The sequence below is a fragment of the Chionomys nivalis genome, chromosome 5 (assembly GCF_950005125.1).
Source record: "Chionomys nivalis chromosome 5, mChiNiv1.1, whole genome shotgun sequence".
In the NCBI taxonomy this organism is placed as follows: Eukaryota; Metazoa; Chordata; class Mammalia; order Rodentia; family Cricetidae; genus Chionomys; species Chionomys nivalis.
The window spans coordinates 113,234,331-113,260,205 of record NC_080090.1 but is presented as its reverse complement, the minus strand read 5'-3'; the positions used below and the strand labels follow the sequence as shown (position 1 = coordinate 113,260,205).

Below are 25,875 nucleotides of genomic sequence, written 5' to 3'. Positions count from 1 at the left end.
AAAGCCAGTTCTATATGTACCAGTTACCTGATGGCAAAAATCATGATCCTTTTTCTCATTTACCTTTAGTGGATAGTTATTTTTCCATTCCTCAGCAAACATCCAGAATTTTTGAAGATAAGTATTTTCCTGCTAAGACAAGAAGAGACCCCTTCCCCAACCCTTATGTGGTTTTCCTTACCATCTCTATGGTTTTCACCATTGTGGATGAACTGTCATTTCTTTTCAAAGAGGTTTCTCCTTTTCAAACGATATTTATTAATTTTGAGCGTACGCATAGTTTTTCTTCTCCTGTAGAAACAAGAGCAAAAACCCTTCTTCAATGTAACACATCTCCTTTCTTTCATTGTAAGGTCAACACATCCTTGAAATAAAATGTTTGATTTAACTCAAAAGACTTTCTGTTATCTAATGATAATAGTATGTGCTATTGAGCATAATTTGTGGGAGGATAGTCCATTGATATCTCCTAGTAAGCTTAGAATTATTATAAGTAGGATCTGTGAAAGCAAATTTTTCTCTATTCTTTTCTTATAAAGGCATGTGAAACAATTTGAAACAATCTTTCAAATGAATAATTATAAGAGGCCATCCTTCTGATAATAGAGAAGGCAGAGAAATTCCAGATTGTAGAGGGCCTATAAGATGAATTACCTTATTGACATTACTTAGATCTATCACCATTCTCCATTTACCAGATTTATTTTTTACAACAAATACAGGAGAATTCCAAGAGCTGGTTGATTCTTCAATGTGGTGAGCATCTAGTTGCTCTTGTACCTGCTCTTTTAAAGCCTACAACTTATCTTCAGCTAGATGCCACTGCTTAACCCATGTAGTCTTCTCAGTTAACAATTTTAAATGTAAGGCTGTTGATACCTCTAAAGGTTTGCTCGTTGCTTTATGTTCTTGTACATCCTGAATGGCTGGTGACCTTTATGTATAGTACCTTATAATATCCTTCCCAGAATTATAAGTTCCTTTGACTGCAGGAATGTTAATCTGGGTATTCCATTGCTGCAGCAGATCATGATGCCATATATGACCTCATCTACCCTGTCTGAAGTTCTGGTCCTATGTAGTCAACCCAACTTGTTCTTTGTTTTACTTGAGATATGGTTCAAATTCATAGTAATTGAACATCTGCCTCTTAAAGAGGCCAATTTGGATGCCAAAATTCTGAAGTAAGGCTAGTTATATCTGCACCTGTGTCTATCAAACCAACAGTTACAATGCCATTTATACACACTCGTAGCTTTGGTCTATGATCATTTGTTGAAGTGTGCCAGGATATATGTTTCCTATTTCATTTTGTAATTTTTTATTTATCCTTTATTCTTGTGCCATTGTCTACAACAATATGGTATTTACAGAAGGATCTGGAATTTTTAATTTTTTTGATGAGATATGTCCTCCACAGTGACTAGATATGACTGGATCATTTTTGGCTTGGGGGCCTGCAAGAAGTCTCTCAAGAATTTTGGGTTCTCTTTTTTGTCGTTTGTTGATCTGCGTTCAGATCATTGATACAATGTCAGCTTTTTCCACATCTTCAACATATACCTGAAGGCTGAGTCCACCAATTTTTGCCATTCCCAGAGGAGCTATTATTCCTAGGAATTCCCTTTCTACAATTCCTTCTCAGATGTTCTATTCTAACACATTTAAAACATTTGGCATTTTGATGTCACCTCATTCCTTTGGAAATTGCTTTTCCTACCCAAGATTCAGTTTTATAGTCAAATGCCTCAACCTTCATTGTATGCAGGATCCATTCATCCACATGTGCTGATCTAACTTTTAAAGGCCCAAGTATCTTTTTGCATTCTAAGTTGCCATTTTCAAAAGCCAGAGATTCAAGAAATACTCATGGGATATCTGGGTCTGTTACTCATATTTGTAAAGCCTTAGTTAATTTTGTAAAAGGCAGTAAAGGGTTCTTTCTGGCCCTATTTAACCCTGGTATATGATTTAATCTTTTTCCCTATTCTTGAATTCTCTCCCAAGCATTTAAGGTTATTTGTGGCATAGGAACAACATTGTCCATCATAAAGAGGTTGAACCTGTGGGTCAACATAAGGGCCTTCACCAAGAATTTAAACTTTTGAAGTCTCAAGGCCTTTTGCTTTTCCATGTTGTTTCATTTTTTTTTGCCTCTTCTCTGAAATAAATTCTAAACATTAATTGAGGCCCATCATCCAGGGCTGCTGAAACTAACTGAATCCAACCATGTTGCATTGCTTTAATGCTAGAAGACCATGTCTTTATCATGTCTCTAACAGTTGTGGAATGCAAACCATAAGTTACAACAGTTTACTTAATTTCTTTTAGAACATTCATTTCTATAGGTATCCATCTAGCTTCATTGGTTCCTTTTGGGCCTTTAGAACTTGATGCTTTGTCAGAGTAGATTACAGGGCAGGAAGTGAAAAACCTGGTTAAGTCATCTCTGACAGTTATTGGTAATGTTGAATCCTGTCCTGTGCCTTCTCTCCCTGTTCATCAGCTCCAATAATTTCCTTGTTTATTTGAAATCTGTTTACTATTGCCTTTTTTAAAGTCTGAATCTCCTGGCCTCTATATATTTCTAGTAATTTCACTGAGGCACCTAGCCTCTGGTCCTCATTCTTCACATTGACTCAAAGGTCTGAACTTTATCTTTTAAGGATAACATCTCATCCTTGGACATTACTTGCATAGCATGCAAATTGTCATCCTGGAGAGATACTCTATCTGCTAATTTATCATAACTTTTTAACAAATTTTTGTTGTCAAATTTAACAATATTTATTCTTTCAGATAAGGTAACTTCTTAGTACCCTTAGAAATGTATTCAATTTTGCCATTAGAATTAATGTATTTTTAATAGTATTAAATTTTTCAGGTAACTGATTTTTTATGATATTAATCCTGTCAGCTAGCTGCTCATTATTAATCTGTAAAGACTGTATGATTCCTAAAAGTACCATATTCTTTCTTAATGATAGAATATGGAGAAGAAAACAAAGTCCTAAAACGCAATAAATTGAAATATCAACAGAACAATATAAGCCTTGAGTAACAAAAATTTTAGAATTAACAAAAAAGTTACTAAAAGTTTCAATATTAATGTAGTCTGCCATATTGGTTTATTAATTACCTGTTATGTTTTCTGGTAAACTATAATTTTTATTGTTTAGCAGATATTGTGGTTGCAGTTTTACAACAAGAAGCAACGTAACCAGTGGCAATAGGAATGGTCCTTTGCCACTTTAGTGTTCAAGCTGCTTTAGTTTTCTGCCCTGGTACTTGTTAAATACTGAGAAATATTCTTTGCTTGACAAATTAAAAGCAATTACATCAATTTCATACACGGAAAAAGCAAACCAAATCTCATAGGCAGGGAACAGAAATTGGAAGCTGCAGAAGTCACCACGCAACAAGGAATTGTGCCAGGGAACCATGCGAGGGTACACAGCAGTTGTGCATGCACTTGGGAAATTTCTAAGTAACCACATGAAATAAACTGCACCGTGGTGCATGTACTACAAAACACTGCTGATGTAAAAGCAAGCCAAGTGGGCAGGGTTGGGAGATTGTCTGGGCCATGGACTGGCTAGGCCATTAGGATGTCCACCTTGTAGGCATGGAATCTGAATTCATGTGGGTACCAACTAAAGAATGGTGCTTAAAAGAAACCCCACACTAACTCAGAATTGAGAAATAGATGGTTTTTTATTTAGGGGTAGATTCACAAATCAGAATCCTCTGCTTGAACGGAGTTCAGAAACCAAATCTCATAGCCAGAAAAGAGAGAGAGGCTGAATGCATGCTCTATATTAGCATAAATAATACAAGAGGCCACACTCCAGTGGGCCAGTAATCACTGGCTGTAAGACTTCCTATAACAGACATGGTGTCCACAAATCAGGAGCTACTTAACACATCTCACTGTGGGCATATGAGTAAAGTAAAGCTGTCAATCAGACTCTGGATGGGAGCCCCTGGCCTGGTGGGTGAAAAAAGGGAAGCTATGGTATTTGGTCTTGGAATTTGACTTTTGACAGATTTTACAAGAGGTGGTGATAGCTTTTAAGAACTCTAAGTTCACAGGGGTGGGTTGGAGGCAAGCCTTGACTAAATGAAACAGAAACAAAACTTTGCTACGAGGATGAAAGAGCTAGGTAGGACAGAGTTTCCTGGGTGTCAGGGGATGTCTGTGAAAATGTGGGCTGTACTGTATAAAACCCCTGAGGTGACCGAGGTAGGTTTGGACTCTGGAATGCTGTTGTTCTAGCTGCTTGGTCAGTCCAGTTATTTCCCTTGCAAATAATGGAATGGAGGAGACTGACAGTGAATAATTCCTATAGCCTTGGGGATATGGGAGGCTTTTTATACATATATAATGTAACCTGAGTTACTTATGGATCCTCCTTTTGTCATAAGAAACTCACCCTCTTTCCAGATACCTACATTGGACAGGAGGATATGAAAAGAATATTTGGAGTCTGTGTAAACATTTGGAGATTTCACCCTTTTATAACAGGAAGACATGGGTAAGGGCTATTAACTCAGGCTTCTCATTAGTAGTATGGACAGGGAATTCCTGTGCCTCTAGCACCCCAGCATCTGACACAATGCTATATTCTACTCTATGGGTCTATTCACATAAAAAGGATCTTTCATCTGTGTAACAGGTATAAGTGGCCTGAGACAGTTTGCCCTCCTGTATATGTGAGAGGTGGGGCAATAGAACTTCTAAGGAATCTATGTAGGAATGAAATGGGGAATAATTAATGTTAGGTTGAAGTATGAGATTTGAGATATTAAGGTGTGGGCAGAATTGGAAAATGAGTGTGGAAACTTCTACTAGTGCCACCTGGATGGAAAAAAACTCAGGAAGGGGGTCAGGATTGTAAACCTTCGTAAGTTAAGAGATCAGACAGGTTGTGATGGGAGAAGACAGTGATGAGTCACCCAAATTTTAGTCTTGAATAAGAAGCTTAGCATCTGCTAAAGTATGTGTGTGGGGTGACCAGCCCTGAGTGGTGTCAGGTCCAGCTTCTTTGCCAGGTATGATACAGGTAGAAAGGAAGGTCCCAGCATATACCTCTCATTCTCTGTTACATAGAGTAAGAAAGGATGAGTTAAATCTTGGAGATGAAGAGTTGGGAACTGGATAAGGGCTTGCTGGAGTCTCTGGAAGGGTTTAGTAATGGGATGGAGAAGGGGCTTGTACAGAGAGCTGAGAGCTGCCTCATATAAGGGGTGGGTGAGGAGAACAAAACAGGGGATCCAGGAACACAGCCAGCCAGCTAGAAATGTTAAAACCTCTTCTTTTGTAGAAAAAATTGCAAGGGACTGAATAAGTCTTTTTCTGTCTAGGGTAATAGCTTTTTGGGTGGGGTAATTGCTAATACCAAGTAAATGACCTGAGAGGTATACAGTTGGATCTTAAAGAGTAAAAATCTGTAGCCCATTTTGGACAGGAAATTTCAAAAGCAGAGGTATTTGTTCTTGTGATCTCCAAGGATGGACTGCAAAGTAAAATATCATCTACTACTGTATAAGTTTAGACTTAGAGAGAGAGACTGAGAGTAGATCAGAAGCTAAAGCCTGACCAAATAGGTGTGGAATATCCTGGAATTACTGGGAAATGGTGGTCCATGTGAGATGTGTGGAGAGGTGAGTGTCAGTGTCAGTTAAGGTGAAGACAAAGATATTTTGAGATTGAGAGCTCAGAGGAATAGAGAAAAAGCATCCTTGAGATCTAGAACTGAGAAGTTGGAGGTTCCTGGAGGGATAGGAGAAAGAAGTGTGTAAGGGTTAGGCACTACAGGATGAAGAGTGACCATGTGGAGTTAATGAGCTGGAGTACTTGAACCAGGTGATACGTTCCATTAGATTTTTTTCACAGCAAGTATAGGGATGTTAAAGGGAAAAGAGGTGGGGCAAAGAAGCTTCTTTCTTAGAAGGTCAAAGATAATTATCTTAAGTCCCCTAAGGCTCTGGAGAGAGAGTGGGTACTGAGCTTAGGTAATGTACTTAGTAGGGTCTTGTAATTGGATAATGGTGTTTAGCAGCATAGGGATTTTTGGTATCCCAGACTTGGGGGTCCACCTGAGAAGCTGGTAGAGGACAAGATACATTGGAGCTAGGAGGTTGAGAGACTAGAAGGAGGAGGAGAGAAGCTGTTGGTGAGTATGAGGTAAGGAGAATTAAAGGAGAAAATGAAATGGAAGCCTCTACTTTTGCTTAAAAATCTCTTCCCATAAGAGGTACCAAGCAGGTTAGCATGACTAAACATGAATAAATGAGATAAATACCCCCCAAAATACAATTAAATGGTGGAATCTGCTGAGGTAGAGAAGGCTGTCCCTCTACCATAACAATAGAAAAGCTAGAGGGAGAGGTAGGGCCCCAGAATTCCCTCAGTATTGACTATGTGGCTCTGGTGTCCAAAAAAAAAAGGAGATGGGTTTTCCTGATACCATTTTGTTTACACTTGGCTCCCTGTTAAAGATGATGGCTGTGATCAGGTAAAAGGACCCTGGGCTACCACCTCATCCATGGCCAGACCTAGGTCAACTTGGGGATTTTCTCAGTTTGATGTCATTATGCCACAATGTGCACGAGGAAAATCAACTGCACAATGTACATCTCTATAGCATTTTGGACAAGGTCTTATGGAACCAAGATGAGGATTAGGGCATGATCAGGCCCAGTGACCAGATCTAGCACATTTGAAACACAGGCCTGGCACTTCCTGAGCCCCAGGGTGCAAGGGAGCAGCATGTACAGCACGGATCATGCAGTCTGTCACCTTGGCCAGTCCAAGGACCAGTGCTTGCATGTGACAATGATGATTGTGGGCTTTGCCATTCCTTGTATTGCACATCTTAAAAGTAAACTCTAAGACTTCCACCTGTGGGGTCAAGAGGCCTTTCTCCAAATATCTAAGTTTAGCCTAAATGTTGGGGTAGCACTAAGAAAAAAGTGAGTCATGAACAACTGTCTGCCTTCCATGGTTTCTGGCTCTAAGTTAGTATATTGTAACAGAGCTTTAGTGAAGCATTCCAGAAATGCAGCATTTTCTTTCATATCTTGAATGACCTCTGAGAACTTCTTGTAGTTTACTGGCTGACAGGCAGCCTTACAGAGAACTGCCAGACTGAAAGTTAAAAATGAGTCCATAGCTAAAATTCCACCTGGGGTGTTATAATCCCAGTGTGGTTCCTACTTGGGGATTGCCTTTACCCCCAGAGGGTGTGTTGCATGTATTTGGTGAATGTCATCTGCATGTAGTCTCATCTGCTCCCAACTCACCTGTGCTCTTAAGGAAGTAGGTTATTAGATAGGATCATATAGATATCGTGAAAGGTGAGCTGAAAAGACTGAGTAACATTGGAATTGCTTTATGAAAGAGGTAGAATTAGGAACATAGGACTCCATGTTTTGTTTTATATGGGAGAGTTCTGAGAGGGGAAAGGAATGTGTAACCTAACTGATTCATCTACAATGGCCACCTCAAACAATGGGAGAACTGCAACCAGCTTAGGTACAGTGTTGGGCTCCAAAGCAGCACATGAGCATGTGAGAGGAGGAGGAAAGATGGGTACCAGAGCCAGTCAGCTACTGTGGCCAGGCACCAGGGAGGAAGAATGGTCCATCGTGGCTGGTGGAGTATTTAGTGGGGGAGAGATGGAGATGAAGAGTTGATCATGTGCTGTGCAGGTGCGATTGAAGGAAGGTGATGAGGCAGTGGGAAGTAAATGAGTGGAAGTATTTGTCTTTTGAGATTGGGAAGGTGTGGATTCCTTAGTGGGGTCCAGAGCTGAAGGAACAGGGGTAGGACACCTTAGTGGGGGTGGGAGCTGAAGGAATGGGAGTATGAGCTGAAGGAATGAATGGTAGTAGGAGCTGAAGGAATGAGGATAGGAAGTGATGGAACAGAAGTAGCTATCCACTGATGTCAGAAAGGCGGGGTTTGTTATCTGGGCCCAGAGTAGGAGTGGTCTTACAGCTCAGATGGCATAGACAGGGCCATGTGAGCAGGGAAAAAAAAAACTTGCAAGAACAGAGGGCTTACGCTTAGAGTTTATATAGCAAATGGCTTGAATATAAGCAAATTAACAGTAGTTAGAAAGCTCCCATAGAATATTGGGATCAAAGGTGCCACTAGATGGCCACTTTAAATTGTTATCTAAATTGTAATGAGGCCATTTCTTTGAACAGAGATGGACAAGTGTGGGAATTTGTAAGTAGGGTGATGGAGGTGGGTCATCTTTCTATCTGTTGTTTCATTGGTTAAGTAATAAAGAAACTGCCTTGGCCCCTTTAATAGGACAGAAAATTAGGTAGGCGGAGTAAACAGACAGAATGCTGGGAGAAAGAAGCCGAGTGAGGAGTCACCATGATTCTCCCACTCCAGACAGACGCAGGTTAAGATTCTCCCTGGTAAGCCAGCTCGTGGTACTACACAGACTATTAGAAATGGGTTAGATCAATATGAAGGAGCTAGCCAATAAGAGACTGGAACTAATGGGCCAGGCAGTGATTAAAAGAATACAGTTTCCGTGCATGTTCCCAAATATGGTTTATAAATGTTCTTTTACATTTAAAGGGGGATATGATATAGATATGAATAATTTGCATTGGTATGGATTTTAAGGTTAATTTTGTTATATGTATATGTATTTCTGCTCTTAAGGTATTGTGATTATGTAGTTCATTTAAAAATGTAATGTAAATATAGGTTGTTAATGGATAATCATCGATAACTGTCAAGCTTTTAGTCATGTTAGTTAGATTTTCTAGATGTGCATAGATAAATTTCAGCTAGATAGGCATTCTTCATATCTTTCAAAGACTACAGAATATGGCATTTAATGTTTTAATAACTTAGGACTTTTCATGATAATGAGACACGTCTGCTCCCGGCAGCACCAATCTACTTCAAGAGGAAGATGGGCACCGAAGAGGCTCCTTAAGGAGTTTGATAGCCATTTGGACATGAAACTACTCTTGCCTGGACTGTTGCATAAACTGGACACAAAAAACCCGTAGAAAGAGGACTGCTAAACTTGCCTAAAGGTGAGATGGTCTTTTGGGGTTCCTGACTCATGAAAGAGTCTGCGAGACATTCTGCAGGACACAGCAAAAAGTGACTGAGCTGTCTTTGGAATTTCCTGCTTGATGAAAATGTCTGCTGGATACTATGGGCCTAAAGGTTGAAGATGGATGCCCCAACAGTACAAAAGAACTTTGGGTGACTGTACAGGCAGTGAGATGTCTCTGTCATTTCTAGAGTTTTCTTATTTCTTGTTTACTTAGGTAATATTATATCCTTCTGGAGTCTTTGATGGAGTTGAAAAATAAATAGATAGTTATAGTTTTCCTTAGTTATGATAAAAGATAAAGTAGATATAAATATTGTAACTGTAATTCTTGCTTGATAACTGTTTTGTTATATGTAATTTTACTATGTTAAAGTTAAAGTCTTTCTTTTTTGTTTAAACAGAAAAAGGGGAAATGATGGAGGTGGGTCATCTTTCTATCTGTTGTTTCATTGGTTAAGTAATAAAGAAACTGCCTTGGCCCCTTTAATAGGACAGAAAATTAGGTAGGCGGAGTAAACAGACAGAATGCTGGGAGAAAGAAGCCGAGTGAGGAGTCACCATGATTCTCCCACTCCAGACAGACGCAGGTTAAGATTCTCCCTGGTAAGCCAGCTCGTGGTACTACACAGAATATTAGAAATGGGTTAGATCAATATGAAAGAGCTAGCCAATAAGAGGCCGAAACTAATGGGCCAGGCAGTGTTTAAAAGAATACAGTTTCCGTGTAATTATTTCGGGGCATAAGCTAGCCATGTGGGCGGCCGGGTGCCGGGGACGCAGCCCAGCCGCTCATATTACAACAGTAGGGCATTAAGGCCCGGGGCTTCAGGGTCTCTAAAAGGCATCCCAGAAGGAGACTGGATTGATGGTCTTGGATGACACAGCTGGAACTATGAAAACCCATAAAAATGGCAACACCACATGGCTTGTACAGGAACATATCCCCTCTATAGGTGGGGTGTGACAGAAGCGAACACCACAGGGCTTGTAGATGAGCATCTATCTAAAGGCAGGGTGTTAAAGCCTGAGTGACTCCAGTCCAAGAGACTGGGAAGCCAGTGAAGTAGAGACGGAGTGATCTCTTAGAGCAGGGACCATTGGTGAGTGGCCCAAAAGAAAAGAAAAAGAAAAAATAGAAAGAAAAATCAGAGGGACACTGGGCCCCCAGTTGTAGGAGGACTGACCCCAGGTTGTCAAAACACAACTTCAAATAAGGGAAGCAGTCCAGAGATGAATGTCAGTGCAGGAATCAACTGTAGTCATGTAGGGCATGGTTGGGGGGCTGTACCCCCATTTCTATACACACCAGAAGATTTCCAGGAGCTCAATGATCAATTGCTCGATTTTGGATAAGTGGTTAAACTAACCAGAATCGGAAAACACACCAATTGAAGTCAGTGGTATGTGTAGTGGTCATGCTCAGGCAGATGGAATATGTGGTTGTGGAAAAATTACCTGGTTCTGGATCCCAACCCATGGAGGGGAGCTCGGGGTAGGACAGACTCCATAGTCTCATGGCACCAGTGAAATTACCTTGCATGGATGAGAAGAAAACATGGAACATACAACAAACCTGCTTAGGAGTTTATTGGGGGCATGTACAGGTCTGGTTAAGGTTGGTGTGCAGAGAGAGAGAGAGAGAAAGAGCAAGAGAAGGGGGCACATCCAGCTTTTAAAGGCTGTCTAGCACATGTACACAGGGTATGACATGGCTGTGTCATTTGCAGATGACATATCTCACACATGTGTTCAAGGGATCATGCAGCAACGTTGTAGATGATGCAACCATGTGGCAAGTGGATCAGGTGGGGTCTTTTAAGATTCCTGGGATCATTAGGCACTTCTTCCTGAGGGCTTGTCTGTACATGCATGGCCCTGGAACCTGGAAGTGTCAGCCATGCTGTGTGGCTGAATCATTACAAATATGACATGTACTATGAACTTTATGATCAAAGTGTGATGTCTAATGCAAATTTAATGAGACCCAATCACTGTCCCCAGCCTTTATATCCCTTTCTCATTCTAGAATAAAATGAAACTGTAATACCTAAACTATCTTCCTAGAGAACAATAAAAAGAAATACTTTAAAAAGTTATAATGACATGATTTAACTAATATTACAACTAGTAAACATTTTATGATTTTATCAAACTAGGTATCATCAAATGTTATTAAACATATTTGTGTATACTTATGGTTTATTTAACATATTCCTCAATTAATCAAAAACCCTGTGTTATCTTTAACTTTCTGGCATTTTGATACCTTTCCCTTTATCTTTTCACTTATTTTATTTATAAAAACTTCTTTTACATAGTATGTTTTGATCATAGATTTTCTTTCCCATGATTAATTTTACTTATTATGTAAACTAATTTACTTAATATAAACTTTTCAAAAACATGTGTCATTGAACTTCCTAAAAATTTGATCCTCTCACCATCTTCTGCCTGTTACAAAAAGGATTATCTTTTTCAGCCTTGCAATTCTCTGCCCCCTGTTAAGCATCCCCATGTCACAAGATCATAACCCCATGTTTCATTTTCCCTCTCTAACAGTATTTTCCTCTGTCTCTGCTTTGTCAATTTTTTGCATTAGCTGAATTCTGTTAAAAGTGTTTGACTTTGAAGTGACTTCAAGTTTTAGCATATAATTACATGTTTCATCCATAATTCCTCCCTATGCAGCCATATCTTTGAAAGAACACCTTTGTGTAGTGATTATCATTTACAGTGCCTCTCACACACACCGATTTTCTTCAAATAGTGGCCATTCTTGTCATTTATTTAAAACAAAGACACATATATCATTTTATTCTTATGCAATTTAACAGTTAAGTGGGTTCAGTGTTTCACTATAGAATTATGAAAATGTTCTAAAACATGAATTTTTCAGGATGTAACTATATGTTCCTATGGGGAATTTTATTTTAAAATATGATCCTTCTTGAATCAGCTTGGTAGGTATAAAAATTAGATATAAGACATTATATTCTGGAATTTGGTTGAAGGAATTTCTGTATCCACATACTCATTTTCTGAACCTTCTACATATATCTATAAGTATATTCAAAAATCACTTTAATTACCTAGTTTCCTCATGATAGTTCATAAGACATGAAGGCACAGGGATACCTATCTTTTTTAAAAAAAAATGTTTTCTGGGTTAGATTATTTTACTCAAATCAGTTACTCCTATCTGAGTTGGTCTTGATTTTTCATGATAAAACTTATCTCCTTATAATAATAAAAAATATTACACAGTTGTGTGCTTAATTGGTGATCAGTAAAAACAAAAATTAGGTGGTTATGATAGGTATAAATTATATTTCTGGAATTAATTTGTACCAAAATAAGAATGAATAACATCAGCATATTGCTCTTTATAAGGTCATAGAATCCTCATGTTTGAAGCTAATAATTAAATAAAGTGCGGCTACCTGAATGTTATCTTCCACTTAAGTTGAAGCATTTTATACTATCATTACTTTATATGGTCTTTGTCAAACTTAGTGAAATTTGTTAAAATGGCAAATTTTTATGATTTTTAGAAATAAATCTTTGGATTTGGTGAGTGTCAAAACAAAATTAATGAATAAGAAGTCTTATATCACACTATGAAAATCTTAAACAATTTGCAATTCATTTTTTCAAGCTTATTCTTCTTATATCTGAAATTGTAATGTTATTTCTTCTACTATTTAATTAAAATCTTGGTAATTTTAGAGTAAAATACTCAACCACAGGGTTCTACCATACACCATTGTAGGACCCAGCCATAACAAGCTCAAGGTAGGCCTGAGTCTCAGTTTACCCTAAGAAAGACCACAACCTGAGATTACCAATGCTCTACCCAGGAACAGACCACCAACGGGAAATTCCTAAAATTCCAACCACGGTAGATGGGATCACCTGCCATCATTTTGTTTTTTACCAGAACACCCCTCGACAAATGCCAACCAATCAGGGATCCTGAACCTTGGAATTCTCTCATGCCTACTTTTACTACTATAAAAATCCGACCTCAATTGAGCTCTGGGCTTTCTGATCACTACAATGTGTTGGAAAGACAGAGAGTCTGAGTTTGCAAACTTGTGTAGACTAAAGACTCTTTGTTTACACGGCTTGGTCTTCTTGTGGCTTTGGGGGGAACCCCATGATCTGGGCATAACAATCAAAAACATTATGCCTTAAATAATAAGATGGTAAAATTCAGTTAGGTATTCTTATCACAAGACTATTCTACAACTTTTTATCATAGATCTCTTGTTTCAGAATGGTGCACACATGTTAATATGAGAAACATGGTAAGAGTTATAGATGTCTTCAATAAGTTCTAAATGTAATGGATTAAATTAAAATGTTGCAAATCCCTGACTGGTTGTAACACAGAAATGCTGTATCTCCCTGGGTGAATGGCAGTAGACCATGGGCCAGCAGGCAGTGAGCAGTGGATCCTGAGAGCAGCCAGAGCCAGACAGGGATGGCAGAGTTCCCCGAGTGGCTGCAGCGAGCCACAAGGAGAGACACACAGATTCCCAAGTGGTGGCAGGCAGCAGGCCCCAAAGTAGCCAGTCCCAGGCAGGGATGGTGCATGAGACCATGCCACAGATCTCTGAAAGCGACTGGTTCCAGGCATTAGGTGAAAGATAGATGGATAGGCACACCATGAACAGGGAGTTTGGATAATTATTAAGTGATTTATAAAAGGGAACAGAGAGAAGGAGAAGAGCAGAGAGAGGGTCACACACACAGACACAGAGAAAGGGAGAGAGAGAGAGACAGAGAGAGAAGGGAGAGATTGAAGCTGCCTCTTCGAGAAAGGAAGAGAGTCAGACACATGGCACATTGCCGCTGCTTGGGGACTTGCAGCATTTCTGCCACTGCAGTTGCCAGGTATCCACAGCATCTTTACTTTTTCCATTATATTCATGCCATGAGATTCAGGAAGCTCTCCCACCCTGAGTACCTCTCTTGTGGTAGGGATCCAGAACTGGTTTTTTTTTTTTTTTTTTACACAACAACCATGCATTCCGTATGCCTAAGCATGATTTCTACAGCATGATTTCTTTGCACACCACCAGCTTCAGTTGGTGAGTTTCCCCCATTCTGGTCAGCATAACCATTTCTCCAAACCTGAGAAATTGACCAGTGAGCTCCTGGCAATCTCCTGCTGTTCCTAGAAATTCTAGCCTTTTGTTCCCCATTGAAGCTTGTGGCATAGTGGCTCAGCCACAGGGCAAAACATGGCTCTAGTTCTTTCTTATTATTAAAATTAAGATCCTTGTGGCTCAAAAATTGTGGCTTTTTCATACAACACGTGACTGCTTCCATTTTGACTGAGGTTAGGTGATCTTACGCCATCTTGGCTGAGAGCCAGGTCAGGTGACCAAGTTCCATTATCTTTACTAAGATATTCCCTTCCTGTTTCCCCATTGTTAACTCTGTTACATGGGTGACATTACCACCATCTTAACTTAGGTCAGGGGACTTTGCCACTATTTTAACTGAGAGCCATGTCTGGTGACAACATCCGGCCATCTTTAATGAAATATACCCTGCCTGATCCCTCAGTTTACTTATGTTTTTGTCTCTAAATTCCTCTTGCTGTCTCTGTTGCAGGGGTGCTTTGTGCAGTGGCATGCCTTTGGTAGGGCCCACTAAGAGCATCTACTTCACTCACTGTAAATCAAAATTTACAGTCTTATTTTATATTAATACTTGTCAAAGTATTTAATACTCTATAAATAGAACTAAAACTACTACTAGTGAAAACAATCATGGAGAATAAGGGACATTCAACCACAGAGTGAAGAAAAAAATAGAAGAAAAGAAAAAAAATGATTTGTCATTTCTATCTGAAACACATTTATCTCAGTTACACAGATTACTTATTAATAATATTTTAAAAACATTTTGTACATTGAAAATCTTCTAAGGAAAGAACTTTAATAATTGGTTCTCTATTTGTTGTGTTTCGTATGAACTTTAAATGGATTTTAGGTTAAAAATTTTGTGTATTTTGTTGTAAACCCTGTTCCTCTAATAATAATAATAAATTTAGGTATTTTATTCAAGTTTTTCAAATAAAAACTGGTATATAATTCAAGACACAATCTCTGTCTACTTTGTATCTCTGTTCTCTGTCTCAAATTCATTTGTCAAGAAAATAAAATGTTTAAAATTCCTTATGGGGGCACATAATTAAAATTTTATCAAATAACATTGGCAGTGATTCTCTTTCTCTTAATTATAAAGAATAAATCTTAAAAGTCTAAAATGTAAAGTGAGGATTTTCAACTTCTAATAAAAATTAGCATGTTATAATGGCACAACTTGAAATGTAAGGGGCATAAAATAAATTGTAAAAGATTTTATCAAGGACCTATTATGCAAGGTAGGTAGAACACAGGCTCATTCAGTATTTACACACCATTATTAGCTACAGTATTTCTTCTTGTAATTTTTACATGCTTCTACACTTGCAAATTAAGAATATTTTTGTCACCCAGGCATCCTTTGTGTCATGACAAAATTATTTCTTCTCTAACTGGCTCAAAAATATTGAGATTTATTTAAGCAAATAGAAGTTTGTTTCTAATTTAAGTATTTAATTTAATTTAATTATTCAACTTAATTTAATTATTTCAAAATATTTTATTTTTCTCTTGCTTAAGGAACACTTTTCCTGTTAATAGAAGGAAAGAAAGAAACAGTTCTCTATTGTGTTTTCATGGTGCTTTGTTATGGGTCTGGAAACCCTCTTCAACACCATATATGTATAGATTTTGTTCTCACAAACATTAATTTTTTTTATCAATCTGGCTTTCTCTCACATGGACAGAGATTGGATACAGAAATTCTCACCACCATGTATCAAAATACTTCGACCTTTCCTTTCAACGTAACTCAGAACCACCTATCTCATCTGGATCCATCCCTTTTTAGTATCTCATTAGAAAGCAAATAAGGTATACAAATAAAATTAAGAAATATGATATCATAATATGAACAAAACTAATTCATTGGCATATGAAAAACTAAACAAACAGGAGGAAAACAACAAAAGAGAAGACACAAAAAATAGAGACACACAAATTTAAACCCTCAGGAATCACATAAAAACACTGAACCCAAAATAATATATATATAAACAAAGAACAAGTTAAGTTAAAAATTGAAACTATGTACATATTACATATTGAATAGAACTATTTATCTTATTAAATCTATATTACATATAATTTTTTTCCAACTCTTCTATTGTATGTATATATATGTATAAGATATAATACATATAATATATATTTATTTATATAAAATAAGATACATTTTTAAGAATCCTTGATACAAAATAGTGAGAGAAGAAACTTCAAAAGCTGCCTTTGAGTTTATTTTTCTGTTAGTCATCTATTGCTGGGCCTGTATCCTGTATGATTTTTTTCTCCACTGAGATGCTCTTGGAACAAACAAAATTTATACTTGAAAGGGTTTATCACACCTCTGCTAAAAGCTTTCTATACCATCAGAGGCCAGGCCAGCACCCTGAAAACAGATAAACAAACACATCCCTCTGCCCTGCTTTCACCATCCCTGTATAACTCTAACTGCCTCTCCTCTCCTGGTGAAAAAACTGAGGCCCAAATATCTGGCAGGTACTTCATAACCCATCAGAATCCCTGCCTGCTTCCTTAATCCCAGGTAAGTCTGACCTCTAACTATCTTTCTCCTGACTAAATTAACCATAACCGTGCCTCCTTTCTTGTTATCATATCTCAGAGCATACCTCCAGCAGAACTTGCCTATTCCTCAATGAGATAGGTGAGCTATCTGAAAAACATGTAAGCTACCCTCTGTCCAAGCTATGAATAAAAATGATCATGCAAAACAAAAAAACAGACTTTTTAATTTGACTCTAAATTCCAGAAGATTCAAAGATATCAGCCAAATTTACCCAGGAAAATTTTCAGTCATCATAGAAGGAGGAAACAAGACAATATCAAATTCAAACAGTATCTCAAAAAAACACACCTTAAAGAAGGTTCTAAAAGGAAAACTCCAACCCAGCATATTAAATAACACCCTGAAAAACATAGACAATAGATAATCTCTCACAAGCACAACACAATGAAGGAAAAATACACAGCAGCACAAGCACATAAACTCTAACAGGAACAACACAGAAAAAGAAATTAATAATCATTTGTAGGTACCCTCTGTTCACTGCTCATCACCTTTTCATCAGGCCACACCTCTTATTGCAGATTTCTGCCCCATCAAATTCCAGGCAATAATCCTGATCCCAGAGACCAGGCAAAGTGACTGAAAGCTATGCCGAATTTACCTATTTTACCAGAATACAGAGCAGAGTCTGAACTCCAGAGAACACCTGTTGACAGAGGTTTCTGCCCCACCCAATCCCAGTTATTCCTTCCCAAAGAAGCACACAGAGGTCAACATTAATTATAAACTGATTGGCCTGTTAGTTCAGGCTTCTTATTAACTAATTCTTACACCTTAAATTATCCCATTGTTTTTGTCTATGTTAGTTAGCCACATGGCTTAGTACCTTTTTCAGTGAGGCACTCTCCTTTTGCTTCCTCTGTGTCTGGGTGATGACTGTAGACTGACCTTTCCTCATCTTAGAATTCCCATGTTCTCATTGCCCTACCTATACTTCCTGCCTGGCTACTGGCCAATAAGTACTTTTTAAAAATACAACTGATAAATCTTTACAGGGTACAAGATCATTGTTCCACAGCAGACGCCTGACCCTATGACAGGCAATGCACAGACATAGAAAAAACTTCTGCCACAAATTTGAGTAGTTATTCCCTCAATAATCAGAGTCATCAGAAATTCAACTGTCAACATAGACAGAGAACCTCTACTCAACCATAGGTTAAATAATTCAGAAGACAGAGAGAAATAAGAAACTAAGGAATAAAATACCCATCAAAAAAGACAAATCTAGAAATTTACACCTAGACTTTCAGTAGCTATGTACAAAAGAGGCTGCTTGTTGGTTTACAGCTGTCTGGCTAGTTTAGTATTGAAATAATCAGACAGAAACTGTATTAATTAAATCACTGGTTGGTCCATTAGCTCTATCTTCTTGTTGGCTAACTCTTATATATTAATTTATCCCATTTCTATTAATCTGTGTATTGACATGTGGCTGTGGCTTACTGGATAAAGAGTCTAGAATCTATCTCTGGCAGCTACATGGCTCCTCTTACTTTGCCTTCTTCCTCCCAGCAATCAATTTATTTATCCCCACCTAGCTCTGTTCTCCTATAGCACTGCTATAGGCCTAAAAGTAGTTTCATTACTCATTAACCAATAAAACAACAGGACCTCCCACATCATTTCCTCTTTCATGTTTAAACAATAAGGAAGGCTTTTACTTTAACATTATAAAATTACATATAACAAAACATTTATCAAGCAATAAAAAAGTTACAATATTTATATCTACATTATCTTTTATTTTAACTAAGGAAATTGTAATAATAACTATTCTTTAACTCCATCAAAGACTTTAGAAGGATATAATATTAGCTAAATAAACAAATAAATATAAATTAAATATAAAAATTACCTAAATAAACAAAAAATAAATAAAGTGCATTGTAAACTACTTCCAAAACTCTAGAATTGACAGAGACATCTCACTGCCTGGAAAGTCACCCAAAGTTCTTCTGTACCATTGGGGTTTCCATATTCAGCCAACAGGTCCATAGTATCTAACAGACTTTTCCATAAAGCAGGAAGTTTCAAAGACAGCTCCACCTATATTGGCAGGTTGTCAGTCACTTTCTTCTTTTCCTGCAGACAGTTTCATAAAGAAGGAACCCTCAGGGATTGTCTCACCTTTAGGCAAGTTGAGCAGTCATTTTTCTGTGGGTACTGTGTATCCGGTTCATCAGTCCCTGCAATAGTAGTTTCTTGCCCAAATGGCCAGCAAACTTCAAAAGAGCCACTTCGATGTTCATCTTCCTATTGCAGTAACTGGTGCAGCCAGGAGCAGACGTGTCTCACTATCATGAAAATCCAAAGTTCTTAAAACATTTTAAATGTCATATTCTGAAGGTCTCTGAAAGATGAAAAGTATATCTATCTAACTGAAATGCATCTTTGTACATCTAGAAAATCTAATTAACCTAGCTACAAGCTTGACTATTATAGATGAGTATCTATTACCTTGTATTTCTTAATTATGCATTACATTTTTTTTTGTTTTGTTTTGTTTTTCGAGACAGGGTTTCTCTGTAGCTTTTGGTTCCTGTCCTGGAACTAGCTCTGTAGACCAGGCTAGTCTCGAACTCACAGAGTTCCGCCTGCCTCTGCCTCCCGAGTGCTGGGATTAAAGGCGTGCCCCCGGCTACCTTATATAGATCAGAAATACATATACATATGACAAAATTTTCCTAAAACTTGTGTCAATAAACCAAGATCCATGATAATGCAAATTCTCCAACTCTATAGTATATCTATATCATATGCCCCTTTAAATGTAAAGAAACATTTGTAAACATTATTTGGGAATATGGGAGTATATTCTCCAAACTGCTTCCTTCTGTTTATTGAGTGAAGCATTTTCTTTGTGGGGGTGTTCACAGCAACCTTTCAGAGGGTCTTGTTTCATCAAATCATATTGGTCTGGAAGAAACCCATAGGTTCTCATCTTCTGTGGAAATAAAAGAAGAACCTCTTCTCCAAAGCAACATATCCTTAGACCCTAATTTGGAATTCATGATACCTTTATAATATACATGCTGATTTAACTTAGTAGCCCCTACTATGAAATGTCTCTCTCTACTTAGCTTATTCACAGTCAAAAAAATTCAAAGATAATACAATAACATACATAATCCAGAATTTCTGTGAATTTTCCATTTTTCTGTGGCTTATTTTTCTTTACCCCTTTTAATCTATGCCTATCTGTACTCTGTCTCTTTAAAGACTGTTTTTAAAGCATTATCTTTATTTTATGATGCTCTATACTCTTTTTTTTTCTCTGTGAAGCCTACATGCATTTTTCTAACACTGTGACTTGTTTACAGTTTTTTTAATCAGTCTGGATTTGTCCTTTATTGCATATCTGTAATTCTTTACTGTCCAGGAGCACTTTTTAAAATGGTGGAGCACGCCTTTAATCCCAGCAGAGGCAGAGGCAGGCGGATCTCTGAGAGTTCAAGTCTACAAGAGCTAGTGCCAGGACAGGCTCCAAAGCTACAGAGAAACCCTGCCTCGAAAAACTAAAAAAAAAAATAAAATAAATAAATAAATAAATAAAATGCTAAGCACTGCACCATTACTAGGGTATATATTGTACTTTCTGCTTGTTCAGCCCAATCCAATATGAGAGCCACGCACACTTCCCCACATACAGGCACAAAGCTGTCCCACATTACCATCAAGCAAGCCACAGCATGCTGCTCAAAAACCCCATCCAAATCATCAGTCTCCTGAAAGAGTCAGTGTTCATGACAGCAGCACGGCCCATGGCCAGCAAGCTCCCATTTGAAACCATGTGGCTGCTACTGCTGAACCAGTAAGATGTTTATTAATGGAGCTGTGGCACACCACCAGAAAATAACAAGAAGCTGTGTTAAATTCTGTATTTTTGTGTCTATAATTGCTTTTCATGTTCTGTCAGGTTTTTAAGTAGATTTTAGTCATCCACATTGACATCAATTTGTAGGAAGGAGACTTCTTGTTGGTTCCTGGCTACCCAGCTAGCTTAGCCTTGAAATAATCATGCAGAAACTGTATTAATTAAATTAGTGCTTGGCCCATTAGCTCTAGCTTTTTATTGGCTAACTCTTACATATTATTTTAACCCATTTCTATTAATCTGTATATTGCCATGGGGCTGTGGCTTATCGGCTAAAGTTCCTAGCATCTATCTCCAGCAGCTCCATGGCTTCTCTGACTCTGCTATTTCTCCCAGCATTCCATTTAGATTTCCACACCTAGCTCTGTTCCCCTATAGCACTGTTATAGGCCCAAACAGTTCCATTATTTGTTAACCAATAAAAGCAACACATAAACAGAAGGACCTTTCACAGCATAAATCCTAATCCAAAATCCTTAACATAAGTATAAGAAGATAAACAGCAATACCCAGCGCAATGTGTCACCACCAAAGAACCTGTATAGGACCAAATGAGGCCCAGTAAATGGAGGGGGGCATTTATGAGGATTTGGAACAAGTCTTTTAAAGAAAGCCAAAACAAATGGAGCTCTGTGAGCTTGAGGCCAGCCTGGTCTACAAGAAAAAGCAACTGTCCCCGACATTCAATGGCAGTGTGACAAAGATGTATCCCTAGTGCTTGAACTGGTGTCTTGGAGCACATAGTTTTTAGAGAAATACATTGCTCAGACTAGAGGGGATCCCCCTAGTCTTGCCTCAAATTGAAGTGTCAGACTTTGTTGAATCCCCATGGAAAACCTTAACCTTTCTAAAGTTTGGATGGGGGGGCTGTAAGAAATGAGGGAGTGGCAACAGGGAAATCTATGTAAAATGCCAACTGATTGCATTATATTCTTAAGAAAAATAGAATGCAAAAAACAGAAAAATCAAAGAAAATTAACAAACAAAAAAAGAAATGTAGGAAAAGAACCAAAGAAATGGGAGGAAATTAACAAATCCTTTAAAGAAAGCCAAGGCAGATGGACCTCTGTGAGTTTGAGGCTAGCCTTGTCTACAAGAACTAGTTCCAGGGTGAGCAAGAAAGAAAAACAGAGAAACCCTGTCTCAAAAAATCAAAATAAAGACAAGATAAAAACAACAGGTAACGAAGACCCTCAATACATGATTATTGAAATATAAGAAATAAAAAAGAATACAGAAGAGAAAAGATCTTGCTGGTGACTGACTGTCTTCCTTTTCTCTTCCTATAAAACTCCTTGCCTCGTCCTCCTCCCTATTCATCCTACCTGGCTGCTGATCAATCAGAGTTTTATCAAACCAATTTGATTGACAAATATTTATAGTGTTCAAGAGCATTATTTTGTAGATAGAAGTTTCTGCTCTGTTTGTTTCAGCAGCCATTCAGTTCCAAAGATATACACAGAGGGTTATGCTAATAATAAAATGTTGGATTATTGTTCAGGCTTATTAAAAACTACCTCTTACATCTTAAATTAATCCATAATCCTTGCCTACATTTATCCATATAATTTGGTATCTTTTCTCAGTAAGGCATTGTCATCTTGCTACATCTGCTTCTGGATGACAGCTGTGTCTCTGACTTTCCTCTTCCCAGAATTCTCCTAGCCTGTTTGCCCCACCTATACTTACTGTTTGGCTACTAGCCAATAAGCATTTTATGAAGCCAACATAAAGAAAAATCTTTACAGTTCATGAGTAATTATTCCACAGCATTCCCCCGCCCCCCCCCCTTTTTTTTTTTTTTTTGGTAGCACGAAGGTTTATTGGGGCATCCTAGTAAAGACGCTGGGACTTGCCCATGGTGCTCTTGATATACAAAGCCCGGACATTTTTCCAGTTCTTCTTGAGCAAGGACACCAAGAAATTCACAGCCAAGTGGATGTTGTAGACGTGGCCGACAGCGACAGCCAGACACAGCACCTTCTTCATCTGGAACTTGATTGTGGACTTCACCTCGTCCACTTTGGCCACCATGTTTTCATTGTGTGTCAGCAGGGAAGGGAATCTGCCAGCCTTGTTCAGGCCTAGGCCCAGGATACGCGGGATCTGCTAGATCAGAGACTCAGAGGCCAGAAAGGCGTCATACTTCTTGGCCAGCTTTTTGACCAACTTCTTGTTCTTATTGAGCTTCTTCAGTGCCTTGATGTCCATGTGGGGGATATCCACGGACTTGGCCTCATCTCAGTGCTGCTGGTCCCCCAGGACGCACACCGAGAACTTGGGTTGAGGGGTGGACTTGAGCCTGATGGTGCCCGAGAAACGTTTGTCCTTCTGGGGGACGTAGTTCTTCAGGCTGATCTGCAGCTCCACCATTTCCAGAAACTTGTGGCGCTTGCGCTGGTTCCCCTGCAGGACCTCCCGCTCTGCCTCGTACAGGGTGTTGCGAGAGACTTTACTGCTCATGGCTGCAGAGGCAGCAGGAACCGGAGGGAAGAGGAGCATTTCCCCTTTTGTCTTTGCAAAAAAATTACAAACCTAATTGCCTTTGTTTAGCTTATTTTCTGACCATTATCTGTAACAACATGTAACCAACACACTAAGCAAGGCAAACATTCCTAAAGATATTTTTTAAAGATGGGGTGATATGGGCATAGTTACCATGACTACTTCTTGCTGATTAGGTGTGTTTTATAATCTTAAAGGGACCTGAAGAAAATTTAGTATTATGTTCAAGTCCTGACTGGAGTATTCTGTGAGGCACAATATACTTTGAAAATGCCTTGACTTCAAAATTTAAGCCAAACCAGACTGTAGTGGAACACGTCTTCAATTCCAGCACATGAGAGGCAGAGAAAATTAGATCTCAATGAGTTTGAGGCCAGCCTGGTCTCTGAGAGATAGTACCAGAATAGCTTGGAGTGTTACATGGAGTAACTCTGTCTTGAAAACTAAAACAAACAAACAAAGTCAAAAGGTACACTACTTTAGAGAAGAGATTTTACTTTTGTTTCCATAGAAAATGAGAGGTTGTGGATTTATTCTGGGTTAAGAAAAATAAGGTTTCTTTAAGGAAGTCTCCTTAGAAAACTTTTAATAGAAGCAGATAGCTCAGATAATTCATTGTTTTAGAGTACATCTGCTGCATTTTCCCCTGAGTTCTACATCTAAAACTCTTTCAAGACTGCTGAGATGATCTTGTCTCTTGAGATACTCAACTCAGGCCTTAACTATAATCCTAAAATTCCTTTGTGTCTCCAAAAGATTATCAGCATCCCCAATCAGCCAGAAGTATCCTAAAAAGTATACACACATTCCCCCCAAAAATGAATTATAAATGTTTGTGTTTGTTTAGCATGTTAGTTACAAGTTGTTATGGACACGGGTTAAAAGAAACAGCTAAAAAAGGGAAATGAGCTTCAAGGTTTTGTATTGACAAAAACAGGGAAATGGTGTGGGATAATGCTTTTGGACACTACAAAGATTTTCCACTTGTATTGGTTTAATAAAACACTGAATGGCCAAAAGCTAGGCAGGAAGTATAGGTAAAGAAACAAGACAAGGAGAATTAGAAGACAAGGAAAGGAAGAGATGCAGTCATAATCCAGAAACAGAAAAAGCACGATAAGAATGCCACACTGAGAAAAGGTACCGAGCTACATGTCTAATCATAAACAAGAAATATGGCTTAATTTAAATTGTAAGAGCTAGTTACTGATTAGCTGCTCTAATCACCAAACAGTTTATAATTAATATATCCCTTTGTGTGTTTCTTTGGGAATGACTGGCTCTAGAAATAGGTGGGACAGAAACTTTAATTTACACTCTTTTTCTTTGCCAATTATTTCAATGAAATAATGCACTTTGCTAGAAAGCTCAGTATATCTGATATCATGTTAAGGTGTCTGTTCCATTTGGAGTTGAATTTGTTCAAGATTATGAGTATGAAAACATGCATTTTCACATGCTGCCATACAGTTTGACTATATCATCTTTTGAGAAAGTTGCCTTTTTCCTATGTGTATTGCTGTGTCATTTATTTAAGGAATAGCTTGTATTTATGGGTATAAAATGTATGTCTACATTTTCACTGTATTGTTTTGATAAACGTTTTTTTGTGGGGGCAGTAACATTCAATTTTTATTTCTAAAGCTCTGTAGTAAATTTCTACTTATAGTTAGTAGTATATCCAACAGTTGTTATTATTCAGGATTGTTTTAGCTACTGTGTCTTTGTAATTTCTTTCTATATAAAGCTTAAAATAATCCTTTCAAGTTTTGTGAAGAATGGATTTAGAATTTTGATGAGCACTTCATTGAATCTGAAGATTGCTTTTGATAGGGTGACCATTTTTAGTATATGATCACAGGAGATCTCTCCAGTTTCTGATAGTTTGCTGAGTATATTTCTTTAATGTGTTAAAATTATGTTATACAAGTCTTTCACATTCTTGGTTAGAATTTCCACAAGATATTTTATATAATAATATATTTCTATATTAATTTGAAAGGTATTATTTCCCTGGTTGCTTTATCTGTCAATATCCTATTTGTATATTAGAGGAACACTGATTTTTTTTGAGTGAATTTTGTCTCCAAATACTTCCCTAAAATAGTTATCAATTGTAAGAATTTCTCAGTTAATTTTAGGCTCAATTATTTTACTATCTTATCACCTCCAAATAAAGATAGTTTGACTACTTCTTCCTTTGTAATTTGTATATCATTTATCTCATTCTGTTGTCTTATGACTTTAGCATTGTTGTAAAGTAGTATAGTTCCTTATTTTAATGCCATTTCTTTGAGTTTGTCTCCAAATGAGATAATGTTAGCTATGGGATTGCTCTAAACTGCATTTATTGTTCTAAGTTTTGTCACTATTTTTGTAATTTATCATGATATATGTTAGCAAAGACCTTCACTACATATAAAAGGATGTTCATGTTTTTTTTATCAATTTCAGTTTATTTATTTAGTTGATTATTTTAGTAATTTTTCTTTATCAAACCTTCCAAACAACTCATGAATAAAGTTTACTTAATCACAGTAGATGATCATTCTGATGTATACTTGAATATTTTTGCTAGTATTTTTGCATCTTTGTTTGGGCTATAAATTTTTCTTCTTTTTTTCATGATTTTGTGATTTGGGTATTTGGAAA

General features: G+C 37.7%; 1 pseudogene; it reads right to left on the bottom strand.

Moving 5' to 3' along the window:
- Nucleotides 1–22,551: 22,551 nt before the first annotated feature.
- Nucleotides 22,552–23,181, bottom strand: LOC130875140 (60S ribosomal protein L10a-like; annotated as a pseudogene).
- Nucleotides 23,182–25,875: the final 2,694 nt, after the last annotated feature.